The sequence below is a fragment of the Dasypus novemcinctus genome, chromosome X (genome assembly GCF_030445035.2).
Source record: "Dasypus novemcinctus isolate mDasNov1 chromosome X, mDasNov1.1.hap2, whole genome shotgun sequence".
Lineage (NCBI taxonomy): Eukaryota > Metazoa > Chordata > Mammalia > Cingulata > Dasypodidae > Dasypus > Dasypus novemcinctus.
The window spans coordinates 126,884,438-126,898,315 of record NC_080704.1 but is presented as its reverse complement, the minus strand read 5'-3'; the positions used below and the strand labels follow the sequence as shown (position 1 = coordinate 126,898,315).

Below are 13,878 nucleotides of genomic sequence, written 5' to 3'. Positions count from 1 at the left end.
CCTCACGGGCGCACTCCTTGCGCGTGGGGCTCCCCCACGCGGGGGACACCCTTGCGTGGCTCGGCACTCCTTGCGCGCATCAGCACTGCGCATGGCCAGCTCCACACGGGTCAAGGAGGCCCGGGGTTTGAACCGCGGACCTCCCATATGGTAGACGGACGCCCTAACCACTGGGCCAAAGTCCGTTTCCCTCCAATAGCATATTTAGGGTTCCTGGAGAGGTGTGGGTGCTCTCTCTCAAGAAATTAAGATTCATTATTTTCTGTGATGAGTTGGGTCACTAGGGACCTATTTGAATCTCTTAGTAAAGCTTTCCCACAGCCTCCCTGCTGTCCTGGGAGAGAGGGAAGTGAGGAAGGTCAGACTCCTAAGCAGTTTATTCAATTGCAAGGAGGATTCCTTGCTTGAGGCCCTGTCTGATCTTTTGTTTGTTTGCTTTCTTGTTTTTCCTTCCTTGTTATATCCCCATGGCCTCTTTATTTTTTTGCTCGTTTTTTCTCTTTCTCCCCCCCTCTTTTTCCCTTCTTTTTTCCTTTTTTTCTTACTAGGTGCTGCAGGCAGTCTTTCTTATTTGCTGTGCTTCCTCATCATTGATTTCCTCTTTTCTGTGTGTACTGATATTGGCTACCAACACTATCCACTTTCCTTTACATCTTTCTGTTCTCCATTATCTATTGTTTCTCCTACATTCAACCTCTCTTTGTATAGACCCCAATTTTTCTTACTTTTTATTTCTAACACTTCTATTATGTTTCCTATCTTTTATTCAATCTTCATGTTATTGTCCATTTTCTTCTCTTTCCCTCCTTCCTGACCACACTGTCCTTTTAATTCATACTATATTCTTCCCCATACTCAATCTACCATCTCATTATAGGTACTACGCTTTTTAAATGTTATAACTCTACACAGCTTACATGAATTAAATTTCCATTCTCATAGACCTCACATGGTTCATCTGCTAACATTTACTATCAACATTACTATTATACTTTTACTTTTCTTACCACTTTTGCTCTCCCTGGCCCTAATATTATCCTGCAAGTGAACTTAGACAACAAAAAGGAAATAGAATAAGAAGAACAAAGTGTCAAAGAGAAAACTTAGCAGGCACACAAAAACAATGCTTAAATAAATGCAAAGAATTGACAGACAAGCTAAGCAACTGAATAAACCAATCAAGATGAAATCATGGTCAGACAGCAACACAAAATTACAGACCATACCAATAATCAGGAAAACATGGCCCAATCCAATGAACAAACTAAAAACCAGGAAGAGGAGCAGAACATTGAACAATTAATCAAACCTCCCCTAAAAAATATTATAGACTAATTTAATGAAGTGTAGGAAGCGATTAAGGATATTAAAAAACACTTGGAGAACATACAGAAGACATTGTAAACATATGCAAAAAGATAATGGATATGATGGTGATGAACAGTGCAATCCAAGAAATCAAAAATATACTCTCAGCAAATAGCAGATTTGAAGAGGCAGAGGAAAGAATTAGTGATGTGGAATACAGTACATCTGAAATGAAACATAGTAGAATTCTTTGATAAAAAGATAGAAAAAATCCAGCAGGGACTTGGGGACCTGAATGACAACACTATAACATGTAAACATATGCATTATAGGCATATCAGAAGAAAAGAAAGGAAAGGGGGACAGAAGGGGTTTTGGATGAAATAATGGCTGAAAATTGCTGATAACACAACATATCAAAACTCATGGGATGCAGCAAAAGTAGTACTGAAAGGGAAATTCATAACCATAAATTCATACATCAAAAGGGAAGAAAGAGCTAAAATTGATTACCTAAATGTACACTTAGAGGCATTAGTAAGAAAACAACAATCTAATTCCCAAGGAATAAGAAAGAAAGATAGAACAAAGATCAGAGTAGAACTCAACGAAATAGAAAATAAGAAAGCACTAGAAAAAATAAACAGAACAAATAGTTGGTTCTTTGAGAAGATCAAAAAAATTGACAAACCCTTAGCTAGACTAACAAAGAAAAAAAAGATAGAGATGCAAGCATGCAGAATAAGAAATAAGGAAGGGGATATCACCACTGACCCAACAGAAATGAAGAGTATCAAAGTATGTGCCAACAAGAAGGACGATTTAGGGGACATGGACAAATTCCTAAAAACACATCAGCAGCCTACATTGATGGAAGAAGAAATTGACAATTCAACTAACCAATCATAAGTAAAGAGATAGAATCAGTCATTAGAAACCTCCCAACTAAGAAAAGCCCTGGGCCAGAAGGCTTCACAGGTGAATTCTATGGAACACTCCAGAAAGAATTAACACCATCTTGCATAAACTCTTCCAAAAAATCCAAATAGCTGGAACATTGCCTAACTCATTCTATGATGCCAAAATTACCCTAATAGCAAAGCCAAACAAAGACACCACAGTAAAGGAAAATTATAGAACAATCTCTCTAATGAATCTAGATGCAAAAATCCTCAACAAAATACTTGCTAATTGTATTCAAGAACATATTAAACAAATTATTCACCATGTTCAAGGGGGATTCAGTCCCATATGCAAGGACGGTTCAACATATGAAAAGCAATTAATGTACTACACCACATATACAGAACAAAGGGAAAAAATCTCATGATCATGTCTATAGATGCAGAAAAAGCATTTGACAAAATACAGCATACTTTCTTGATAAAAACACTGCAAAAGACAGGAATAGAAGGAAACTTTCTGAACATGATAAAGGGTGTATATGAAAAACCCACAGCTAACTTCATTTGCAATGTTGAAATCCTAAAATCTTTCCCTCTAAGTTCAGGGAAAAGACAAGGATCCCCACTATCACCCCTCCTATTTAACATTGTGTTAGAAGTATCTGCTCAAGCACTGAGGCAAGAACTAGATATAAAAAGCATCCAAATTGGAAAGGAAGAAGTCAAAATTTCACTTTGCAGACGACATGTTCCTGTACATATAACGCCCGGAGAAGTCTACAAAAAACATTCTAGAACTTATAAATAAGTTCTATAACGTCACAGGTTATAAGACCAAAGCGCAAAAATCAGTAGCCTTTCTGTACACGAAGAATGAGCAATCTCAGAGGAAATCAAGAAACAAATACCATTTACAAGAGTAAACAAAAAAGTAAAATACCTAGGAATAAATTTAACTAAAGATGTAAAAGACTTATACACAGGAAACTACAGAACACTGTTCAAGGAAACCAAAGAAGACTTAACTGAATGGAAGAATATTCCTTGTACATGGATAGGAAGACTAAATATCATTAAGAAGTCTATCCTACCAAAACTGATCTACAGATTCAATGCAATCCCAGTAAAATTCAACACAGCATTTTTTAATGAACTAGAAAAACTAACTATGAAATTTACTTGGAAAGGACAGAGGCCCTGAATAGCCAGGGACATACTGAAAAAGGAAAATGAAGTGGGAGGAATCACATTACCTGACTTCAAAACATGCTACAAAGCCACAGTACTGAAAACAGCATGGTATTGGCACAAGGATAGACACACTGACCAATGGAACTGAATTGAGAGTCCTGATATAGATCCTCATATATGAGGTTATCTAACATTTGATAAGGACACCAAGCCCACTCAACTGGAAGAGAATGACCTCTTCAACAAATGGTGCCTGGAGACTTGGATATCCATATGCCAAAGAATGAAAGAGGATTACCATCTCACATTTTATACAAAAATCCACTCAATTTGGCTCAAATACCTAAATATAAGAGCCAAGACCATAAAGACCTTGGAAAGCAATGTAGGGAAACATCTACAGGACTTTGTAATAGGAGATGGTTTCATGAATTTCACACCCAAAGCACGAGCAGCAACAGAACAAATTGATAAGTGGGATCGCCTCAAAATTAAATCCTTCCGTACCTCAGTGGAGTTTGTCTAGAAAGGGAAAAGACAGCCTACCCAATGGGAGAAAATATTAGGTAACAATATATTAGGTAACCATATATCTGACAGGAGAAAAATATCCTGAATATATATGAAGAACTCCCATATCTCGAAAATAAAAAGACAAAAAAAAACCAAAAACAACTCATTTCAAAAATGGGCAAGAGACTTGAACAGACACTTCTCCAAAGAAGAAACACAAAAGGTTTAAAAGCACATGAAAAGATGTTCAAAATCATTACCTTTTAGGGAAATGCAAATCAAAACTACAATGAGATACCATCTTACTCCTCCAAGACGAGTGGCTATCAAAAAACAAAAACAAAAACAACATAAGGCTACAAGTGTTGGAAAGGATATGTTGGAATGGGAATCCTCATCCACTGCTGGTGGGAATGCAGAACAATCCAGCCATTCTGGGGGACTTTTTGGTGGTTCCTCAAAAAACTAGCTATAGATTTTCCAGCAGTTCCACTCCTGGGTAGATACTGAGAAGAACTGAAAAAAAAGGACACAAACCAATATATGCACACCAAAGTTCATAGCGACATTATTCACTATTGCCAAAAGTTGAAATCAACCCAAATGCCCATCAACAGATTAAAGGATAAACAAAATGTGGCATATACATACAATGGAATACTATTAATCTATAAGAAGGAATATAGTACAAACACATGGGATATATGGGATAACATGGATGAATCTTGAAGACCTTATGTTGAGTAAAGTAAGCCAGCCATTGAAGGACAAATACTACATGACCTCTTTGATATGAAATAATGAAACCAAGCTGTCTCAGAGAGCTAGAGACTGGATGATAAGTTTACAGGAAATTGGGGTGGGGATAGAAACGTTGTGAGCTGATGCCTAGATTAGTGAAATCTATGATGACGTGGAGGTGAGTATTTGTACAGGGAAGGGATAAGATGCGTGTTAGAGATACCTTTGCATGGGGCTTTGCAGCCTTGAGGGGGCTAGGGTTGGGAGAATGGGTCTGATGGCCCAAGAAATTGGGGGTAGGGCTGGGGGGAATGGTTGAAAATGGGATATTGTTGGGTGTGTGGTTGAAACTATAATGTTGAGAAAACGTTTTAGAAAATATTACAAGGAAAGATTGCTGATTCAAGTAGCTTAAGTGGGGGGGCATATGGCACATGGACAGGCTTTTAGGGAGTATCTGACTTCTTATCTTGTCATAGTGCGTTATATCATTTGGTGGAGACCCCTACATCGAGTGGGAAGGTGTACCCACATCCTGCGGAGGCCTGATGTTCTGAAATAGAGGGAATTGAATCTCTCGAGAGAATTGATGGCTCCCAATGGGGGAGGACATTCTAGTATGTCAAGTTCTCAGCATTGTTGCAAGTATCTGTGAATCTGGTCCTTAAAGCAGTGAAGATTTATTGTCATTGTTGGCCCTGAGGGGAGGGGGAGAGAGGCATAGAACAGATGGAAGCAGGATAACTGGGGTAAAGTGTTGGGAGCGATAAAAAGAATGTATGCCGACCTCAGTGAGAGTCAGTAGCACGGCTGCCAGAGAAGAGCCAACCCTCTCATTTGAGCAAACTATAATTAGCTCCTCACAATATGCCAGGTTCCACAACATGGCAGAATCCAAATCTGCCCTGTCACTTCCTTATTCTTCTTCCCTTTCAGGCCTTTGTTCTCTATCTTCCCGCCACTGCCCAGACTGATAAGGCAGTGCGCAGGCGCAAGGCGGGGAAACTGAAACCCAGTAGCAACCATAACCAATCCCTAACTTCCACCTCCGCCTATTACCCCTCCCCTTCCCAAGAGTATATATGCTTTGTTCCCCTCAATAAAATTTGCAGCTTGATCCTCACCCTGTCTCACTGTCATTCCTCGCGTCTCCTGTCTCACCATTCCCATCCACGCAACCACGAGCCCCCGTTTACTGCCCCGCTGGCCGGGGCATTCACAGCTGGCGCCCAACGTGGGGCAATTGGCTTGCGTGTGAGAGGGAACCGCCGCACCCACCAAGATAGAGAGCTCTCTTCACTACGGCCAATGCAGAGGCGAAACTAGCGGCGCAGAAGTCCAGGCATCCGGGAAGGATCCTGTCCAGGAGGGAGTCCTGGGAAGACCTACTTAAGGTAAAATTTCTTTTAGTCTCTTTATTCTCCTTACTTTTCTAAAACTAAAGCTTTTCTTATCATGGGACAGGAACAATCTCAACACGATCTATATCTTAATCAAATAAAGAAAGCACTCAAGGCGCGAGGAATTGTGGTAAAAAAGAAGGGTCCCCCGTCACCGCCTTTAGCTACTGGCGGCTAGTACAAGATGTACTAGGAATCACCCCCAACCTCCTGATATAAAGAATTTAGTTACAGAAGGGGAGACTGCTTTAAAATTAGGTTCTCAACCCCCTTCGGGTTGCAGTAAAAAGTCTGAGCATCACTCGCAACCCCATCACTTACATTCAAACTCACCCCTCAGCTTAATTTCCCTTGATGATAAACCCTCCACACCTTCTGCCCCCCACCCTGAGGATGAGGTCTGTGAAAATAACCCAGAAACTCCCAATGAAGATGTAAGTTGTGATCCTGAGCCGCTCTCACTTCCCCCACTTAAACCCCCCCCCTTATGTAACCTCTTCCAGCCGAGATCCCCTGCTCGTATATCCAATGTATTAGGCAGATTGTGCAAGGCTGCAGAAAGACTGTTTGGCGATACCAACACAGAAACAGACTTTGTAAAGCAAATTGCCTTTGTAAATGCAAATGCAGCTTATCAGGCAGCAGTTAGACCTTACAGAAAGTAGGAGAACTTGCCTAGTTACTTCAGGCTTTGTTCTGAAATTGGCCCCACCTATCTACAAGGCCAGCCACAAGCCCCAAAATCCAAACAAGCTTATAAGGCAATCAACTCTGTTCCAGCAAACGCCCACCCCTTTCACAACTCTTTTGGTTCCCTACTATCTACATGACAATGTAGCTCTGGGCTAGTGAAGGCTAATAATAGTTAATCCACTGGTATGAGACAAAAAGGTGGCAACATTTGTGTTTTGTTTTATTTCCATGCTAATTCTGATTGGGCTTAATTTAACCAAGATAATAAAATGAGTACAAAATTTTTGTCAAGGTCTAAAAGGAATTTTCAGTTTTAAATCAATAATTATCTCCAGAACTTCAAGTCTCAGTATAGTCTTACAGTAATTATCCAAAAATGTGTGCTAATGGTCTGCCTAACTGCTGCTCAAGTTATTTTAACTGATTGCTGATAACTAATAAAAATGTTTCCAAGCACAAGCTTGCATATTACAGGCAACATGAATTCCAGAAGAAATCTTGAAAGGTACAATCTAAGATGTGCTATATAACAGAAGATTTAAAAGCAGCTATACCAAGAAAGTAAAGAATTATGAGTCGATTGTAAATAAACTGTATGTTTCTGTTAATGTGTTATAATTGTTTTGTGTTTGTCTGTCTGTTCATTCAATGTCAATGTATATTGTGATACCTCCGGATGGTAAATATAAATTACTAGAAATTTTAAAAAGAGCTCTATTCAAATGGCCAAAAATTAAATAAGCACTTATATTAATACTTAAGTTTATTATATTAATACATAAGTTTAAATGTTAATAAGATATCTACAATAATAAAAATTGTGAGTCTTAATTAACAAAATTACTATGCCTTTTCATAAAAAATGGTTCTTGCCTAGATTGAAATAAATAACTTATCTTTCTTCACAGGATAATATGAAGGATGCAAAACTTAAATGAACATTTGGTTAAAAGTTTGTGAAAATGCTAACTGAAATGTAATAAGTTTTGCAAAAAGGGGTATTTTGTCCTAAAGTAGAATGGCTAATTTTTCATAAACTCTTGAAACTTAATTTGCATGTGGCAAGTTGTAAAAGATATTGTGATAATTTTAAGTAAGGGAATGTGTTCTGTAAAGATAAAAGTTGTCTTCAATAGTCTATATGGTTATAAATAAAAGGTTTAATAAAGCATTGTTTACATTAAGGTATTAAATGGCTAATTCCAAAAGGTCATTCTTAAATATATATAAAACTGAATTGATAATAATAATAATAAAAGGTAATTTTATAACAGGAAAGATTGACAGCAACCAGCCTCCCCTGCCAACTTGCTTCTAAAAACCATTTCTAATATTGCATGCTACTAAGTATTTAAAGAAAAGTTCATTATTTTAACAAGCTTGTTTAGTGTTCTCAGTATTATAAGAAGTTTGCTTAATAACTTTGTATGTAGGCTATATGGAATTTGTTTTTATTATCAAAGAAACAGAAAATGATTTTGTCCTGAAATAAAATGATTAATTATTGGAAAGAGTAGAGTATAGGACGGAACCTGAGTGAATGCTGAAACTGCAGAAGGTTGGTGGAAAAGGAATTTTTACAGTTAAAGTTAAATAAAATTTAATGGGTCTATCTATAAAATTTTACAGGCTTTGGTGTCGGGTAGTATGCTGATGCAAAGTTAAAAATTTTTGTTCTTTCTCAAAGCCTCTCACCATTAATCTGTTTTGGTAAAGTTCTTATCCTCAGTCAGTATACAAAGAAAGTCTGTCTTGTGTTTCTTGTGCTTATCATTTCCTAGGTATTCCAAGAAGGAAAGCTTTATCTCTTAAAGGAACATAATGTTCAAAACTGCTTTCTCAAAACCTAATCCTGAACAGTAGCCTTTTATTCCAAACTAATTATGAGATTTGTTCTTTTACCTTGAAAGAAAAATTAAAGTAATAATTAAGTTCATTTGATATGTTATAAGCTAAATAAAGGTGTTTTACAGTGTTATAAAATTAACAACTTTTTCTTCCCTTAAACCCTCTATTAATTAAAGTCGTATGGATAAAAGGTTTCTATGAATGCTTAAAAGTGTATAAAGTTACCAATATTTCAGCATAATATTAAAGAAAAGTACAATGTGGTTGATTATGGTTTTAATTATTATAAAAGAGTATGTGTCACAAAAACAACCTCTTATCATAGATTAAAGTAACAACATACTATGCAGCAATCCCAAACACTGCTAGTTTGTTGCAAAAAGTTAAAGTCCAGCTATATGGCTATCACTTTCTTTTAAAACTTCCTAAGACTCTCTTTAGTGTCTTCTTAAACAAATCAAGCCAGCTGCATTCCTTTATCTGTAAAAAACCCAACAATAAACTTTTGCAGTGCTTTTCAAGGCTGTGTGCATAGCCCAACCATCCTGTACAGTATTTACTGATAGTAATAGTAATGGAAAAGCAGCATACGTTACTTTTCAAAAAGAACAGGTTTAGCCAACTCCTTATTCATCTGCTCAATGCACAGAGCTTTGAGCCATCATTAAAGTTTTACAAATGTTTTAAGAGCCCTTGAATATTGTCTCTGATTCTGAATATGTATGCCTTACTGTCAAGCATATTGAAACAGCTCATATCTTTGCTACTGATGAGTTATCTCAACTTTGCGCTGATTTGCAACATCTCATTAGGTTAAAATCTATTTACATTATTCATATATCTCTCATGCCTCTTTGCCTAGTCCTATGACATCAAGTAATGCTTGAGCTGATTTATTAGTAAGGTGTTTACAAAGTCCTCGCAATTGCCATGCTTTAACTCATATTAATGCTAAAGGCCTGTGAAATAAATATCAAAAGTTAATAAGACTACAGGCACAAGGAATTATCTGTACCTGTCCCACCTGTGGACCCTTAACTACAGTGTCTTTTCAGGCTGGGACTAATCCCAGAGGCCTGACTCCTAATCAATTATGGCAAATGGATGTTACTCACATACCATCCCTTAGTAAACTACAATCTGTTCACGTTTATATTGACACTTATTCTCATTTCATTTGGGCTACTGCTCAAAGTGGGGAACGGTTTCATCATGTTCACTCACACCTCTGGTCTGCTTTTGCTGTAAGGAGATGCCCTCTGAAAATTAAAACTGATAATGGACCTTCTTACATTAGTAAATCCTTTGAATCTTTGTTTAAAATATGGTATTGAACATGTTACCAGCATTCCTTATAATCCTACAGGTCAAGCCATAGTTGAATGCAGCCATCATACCCTAAAAACTATGATTTTAAAACAAAAAGGGGGAGATGATGGCATTATAACACCAAAAGATTAATTAGCAAAAGCTTTATTTACATTTTCTTAATGTTTATAATTCATTAACACCTGTGGAAGGTCACTTAGAAAATGTCAAACATCTACAGTAGACACAGGAAATGAAGATCAACCAATATTCTGGAAAGATATTTTAAGCAATGTGTGGAAAAAAGGCAGGATTATAGTAAGGGGGTGAGGCTATGCTCTTATCATTTCAGAAAATGGAGAACAAATTTAGTTATCTGCGAAAAGGATTAAACTCCAGAATGAAGAGATGGAGACTTCTACAACTTCTGATGATGGTGATCGTAAGTAATAAGGAAGCTGCCAGTAATTACACTTATTAGGCCTATGTACCTAACCCCCCATTACTTAGAGTGTTAACCTGGAAAAGTCCATTCTTTCATATATATCTGAATAAAACCCATATATTCCCTATACCAATTGATAATCAATTACCAATTAAACCCTATTAAGAAAAAGAATCAATAATCTCATATTACCATTTGATCATCAATGCTTATGCATTAGTAATCATCCTTCCTGTATGTATGTTAAAAATCAGGCCATAGCTATCTTCAAAAATAATAATACTCAGTTTATTGTGACTTTATTTCCCTCTTATGATTTAATCATGACTAAAAATCCTACTTATGATTGTCTGCAAAAAGACAGAAGGGATAAAGAAGGATGGCAAGAATGCCATATAGGAAGAAAATCTGTCATTTTTTATGATTCCTATGGAATAGTGTGGGAAAGTGCCCCTATGGGGAGTCCCATTGAATATAATGACAGATTTATTTGGCACGGTCTAAATAGTAAAGGACAACAAAAAATAATTTTTACTAAAAATAATAGTGTTTGGAAACAGAAGGGAAAATGAATCCCTTCTCCATGGTGTAATATCACATCTATACACAAGCAGAAGTATCTGTGGAAAGTTTTTCTAGGAATAGCTCCTAGTATAGAACGGATTGGGAATAATAGTAAAAACAGTCAATATCTGCATTTAAATCAAATTCATCTTCAGGCATGTGTAAGAAATCCTTATGTGTTTGTGGTTGGAAAGTTACTATAACCCAAAAATGTACTATTCTATAAAAATGAGGTCTTGCATCCTAGTAGCCATTACCCCACAACTAACATACTATGGAGAAGGCAAACTAAAAAATTTTTACTATCCCCATCTGTGTCAAGAAGAGCTGCCTTCCTCCCTATATTGGTAAAAAATTAGCCTCACAGGTTCAGTTGCTGCAGCTGCCACAGCACATGGTGCTCTTGGTCATGGCCTCATCAGCTTGCAATACTTTAAACAACAACAACAAATTAGCCTAGAATCCAGTGCGCAGTCTCTTAACTCTATGCAGCAGCAACTAACATCCCTCGCCCAAGTAGCTTTACAAAACCACAAGGCCCTTGACTTACAGCTGAATAAGGGGGAACCTGCCTTTTCTCCAGGAAGAATGTTGCTACTATATAAATCTGGTATTGTTGAGCAAAATGTTAAAATATGAGAATTGCGGGAAGGGATACTGCCCTCCCAGTCATCCTCCTCCCCGATGTTAGTGTTATTAATGGAACTGAACCTGTACCTATCCCCAGCATGGACTACATTGCCGGCCACTCTAGAAGAGCTGTGCAACTTATCCCACTTTTTGTTACCTTAGGCATTTCTGGAGCCCTAGCCACTGGTACTGCGGGGTTAGGACTCTCTCTTACCCAATATACAAAATTATCTAAGCAAATTAATTGATAATATCCAGGCTTTGCCAAGCACTATACAAGATATTCAAGATCAAATAGACTCTCTAGCTGAGGTAGTGTTACAGAATAGAAGAGGGTCAAAGCTGCTTACAGCAGAACGTGGAGGAATATGTCTAGCTCTGCAGGAACAGTGCTGCTTTTATGCCAACAAGTCTGGCATTGCTCGAAATAAAGGTAAAAGGCTTCAAGTGCAACATTCTTAATACCCCATAATAATACAAAATGGCTGTTCCTCCACTGGCCTGACCCCATGTCTTAGCGTCCAAGCCCTCAACACCACCCGTGAAACCTGCATGATTGCTATTATACTCCCCCGCATTTATTTTTATAATGATAACCACTTCTTTAACTCCTGGCAGCGCCACCTCCTACCAGCCTATGTACAAAAAAGAGAAATCATCACTGCCATCACAATCGCTTCACTTTTAGGTCTCGCTGGAGCTGGTACTGGAGTAGCAGCCCTAACTACACAACAAACTTCTTTCTCCTCTATCAGGCGAGCCATCGATGAAGATATAGCCCGCATCGAAATCTCCATTTCCCATCTAGAAAAGTCCCTAAATTCATTATCTGAGGTTGTCCTCCAAAACTGCAGAGGGCTCCTCTTCCTTAAGGAGGGAGGGATTTATGCAGCATTAGGAGAGGAATGCTGCTTTTATGCTAACCATTCCGACCTTATTAGAAATAACATGGCTCAGCTCAGAAATGGACTAGCAAAGCATAATAAAGAGAAGCCCAAGGAAACTTCTCCTGGGGGTTTAATGGAATCCTCCCTTATATTCTTCCCATATTGGGCCCACTAATAACTATACTCCTCATATTGTCTTTTGGACCTTGGGCCATAAAAAGAATTATTCAGTTAGTTAAGGACCAGGTTGACTCCACTCTCGGCAAGCCCATTCAAGTGCATTATCATCGGCTCCACCTTGCTGATCAAGGTATATCTATGGACCATCCAAATTGCCCCCCTCTATGACATCAACTCCCCCCGCCTATAAGCTGCTGAGTGCAAGGTACAACACTGCAAGAGACGGTTAGAGGTAAGCACAAACTAGCTGTTCTCTGAGAAGCATGCCTCATCGATATAGGGGTCCACTCTGTTCGCAAAGGCCACTAAGCAGGGTGCTTCGACCGCATTCAGCCTGCACAGGTAGGCGGGATGCATCGACAGCATCACTGGCCGCTCAGGGAGCTGGGCTGGTTAGCCAATGACGGGCAACTGAACTGACCTAACAGTCAACCTAAGACAGGGACATGGCATTTCGCTGCCATGCTTCCCAATGACGGGTAAGACTGGTCACGTGTGTGAGTGAGCTAAAATGGCTCACCGGGTGCAGTTCCGACCTAAGACAGGCACGGCCCCCCCTTTTTTCTATTCGCCCTTGTAGCACAGTCGGTAAAGCCCCCTCTTCACATTGAGAAAATGAGGCCTCTGTTTCCCTCAGTTAGCCACGCAGAAGGTACTGTGCTAATATAAGAAAAAGGGAGGAGATGTTGGGAGTGATAAAAAGAATGTATGCCGACCTCAGCAAGAGTCAGTAGCACGGCTGCCAGAGAAGAGCCAACCCTCTCATTTGAGCAAACTATAATTAGCTCCTCACAATATGCCAGGTTCCACAACATGGCAGAATCCAAATCTGCCCTGTCACTTCCTTATTCTTCTTCCCTTTCAGGCCTTTGTTCTCCGTCTTCCCGCCACTGCCCAGACTGATAAGGCAGTGCGCAGGTGCAAGGCGGGGAAACTGAAACCCACCCTACACGTCAGTAGCAACCATAACCAATCCCTAACTTCCACCTCCGCCTATTACCCCTCCCCTTCCCAAGAGTATATATGCTTTGTTCCCCTCAATAAAATTTGCAGCTTGATCCTCACCCTGTCTCGCTGTCATTCCTCACGTCTCCTGTCTCACCATTCCCATCCACGCAACCACGAGCCCCCGTTTACTGCCCCGCTGGCCGGGGCATTCACAGTAAAGGAAATGTTCCACAAGATCACTCAATGATGTATATAGGACATGTTAAATCATCAAAAATGTATACAAGTCTGTAGGCTAAAAATATAAACCGTATTGT

The 13,878-nt window shown here is 38.8% G+C and overlaps 1 long non-coding RNA gene across 1 annotated transcript; it reads left to right on the top strand.

Annotated features, from left to right (window-relative positions):
* The first annotated feature begins 5,677 nt into the window (after positions 1-5,677).
* LOC131277174 (uncharacterized) lies at positions 5,678-13,677 on the top strand. Its single transcript, XR_009184343.1, has 2 exons — positions 5,678-6,052; positions 7,660-13,677. It is a non-coding gene; the product is annotated as an uncharacterized lncRNA (long non-coding RNA).
* The last annotated feature ends 201 nt before the right edge of the window (positions 13,678-13,878 follow it).